A 1,883-nucleotide genomic window follows, 5' to 3' on the forward strand; every position below is an offset into this window, starting at 1 on the left:
AATATCATGAGACATTCTGACTATTTTAAAGAAAATATTCAATTAAATAAACAATAAAATTACTTTTTTCAATTATCAACCGATATCTTAAAGCACCCATCACACATCAAACAGTTCCATATATAAAATACGAGATAATTTATTGCATGATATTTTTGCATAAAAAATATCTGTTATGTAGAATTCTACCTCAGTTATAATACATAAAAATATCTTTATTTTAATAAATTTATTTTTATTTAATTAAATTAATAAAAATAATAATTTTTATAAATATATCTTTTTTAAAATAAATAAAATTAATAATTTTATAAATTTTAATTGTTTAGTATAAGTCTATTAAAAAAATTATAATAAATATATAAAACAAAAATAACAACAAAAACTAAATTTCACACAATACTTGATACACAATACACAATAAACTATGATCTATAGACATATTTTGAAACAAATTCACATATGAAGACTAATTCTCCCTGAGTTTTGGCTGCACCTCCAAATTTCTCATACCCTTTGCATTAAATGATTCTGGCCGCACCCCACCGCGTTCACTCTGTTCCTTCTTTTTTTTTCCGTGGTTTGGTGTTGCGAGAATTGTGATCTCTTGGTGTTTTGGTGTGTTCTCGTGCAAGTGGTTCGGTGGTTGAGTGGCGATAGAATCGATTATTCATCGCAGCTAGCAAAGTTTAAGAATATATTTCAGATTACAACAGTGAAACATCGTTCGAACTGTACAGTTAATCAAAATTCGAACCGCAATTCAAAGTATGTCTACCCGAAATTCGTCGAGGACTTTTAGCCGCAGTCGAACGCCGACAAACCTTAACCACTTCGAACACCGGTTAAGGATCCATCGCATTTTCAACGCTGGTTATGATTTTGTCAGAATGAGACTGTCCTTTTATTATCAATGGAAAAACACATAAGAAAAGAGAGAAAGAAAACACCAACCTAACGACATAGGATGGAAGACAATGAGCAATGAGAGAAGAAGAGAAACAGAGTCGCAAGAGAGGGAATGCAATGGGGGAAAATTGGAAAGGGTTTTGGGAGTGTAGGGTTCGGCTTTTAATTTTTTAAAATAAAAGTAACTTAAATGCACCTTAAAACATTGTCTCTTGTAAAGAAATTTATTGGAAATTATTTTTCATCTACGGTGAAGAACCTGGTTAGAAAAGAATGAAATTAAGATAAATAAAAGAAACAAACAAATTATATTTTTTTTATAAGAAACAAATAAATCGCAGTAGTTAAATAAGGAATAAATCACAGCAAATTTAGGAAATTGAATTCCTTCACATCAACTTAGAGGGGTCAAATTTCTTAAGTCTTAGATGCAAACAATTCTTACACAGTTTTTTGAATATGAGTTTTGTATAATTATAAGAACTGAAAAATAAAATTCGTAACCTGTGAACCAATTTTTGTACAATAATATTTTTTTAAAAAAAATTAAACTTTTAAACTATTTATCATTGATATTTTCAAGAGGGATGTAGATTCGTAAGAACCAATTTATCCATCCATAATCTTTGCATTTATATCCATATATCCAGTTCTAATTCTTTTACGATTTGATAAATCAAATATTTCACCATAGTATCCTTAATTTACTATAAACATTATACATTTATTGATTAATTTGACACTCAAAATATCATGAGAAAAAAATGAGTTATATTATTGAAGAGATGATAATTTTATAATATATAAGTAGTCTAAACATAATCTTATAAATTAATTTTGTAATGTTGAGTTAGGTTTAAAATACACTTTTTAACATTATATTAGAGTTATGAGTTAAGATTCATTATAATGAGATTTTTTGTTTGTTCGATCTATTATGTCACCTCTTATTAGGTGTGTTGTTTATCCATTAC

The 1,883-nt window shown here is 27.6% G+C and overlaps 1 long non-coding RNA gene across 1 annotated transcript; it reads right to left on the reverse strand.

Moving 5' to 3' along the window:
• Nucleotides 1-373: 373 nt before the first annotated feature.
• On the reverse strand, nt 374-1,149 carry LOC148193793 (uncharacterized). Its single transcript, XR_015782401.1, has 3 exons — nt 955-1,149; nt 779-870; nt 374-679 (listed from the first exon to the last, which is right to left on the reverse strand). It is a non-coding gene; the product is annotated as an uncharacterized LOC148193793 (long non-coding RNA).
• Nucleotides 1,150-1,883: the final 734 nt, after the last annotated feature.

The sequence above is a fragment of the Vigna umbellata genome, chromosome 9 (genome assembly GCF_029865625.1).
Source record: "Vigna umbellata cultivar VRB3 chromosome 9, Vumbellata_1.0, whole genome shotgun sequence".
Lineage (NCBI taxonomy): Eukaryota > Viridiplantae > Streptophyta > Magnoliopsida > Fabales > Fabaceae > Vigna > Vigna umbellata.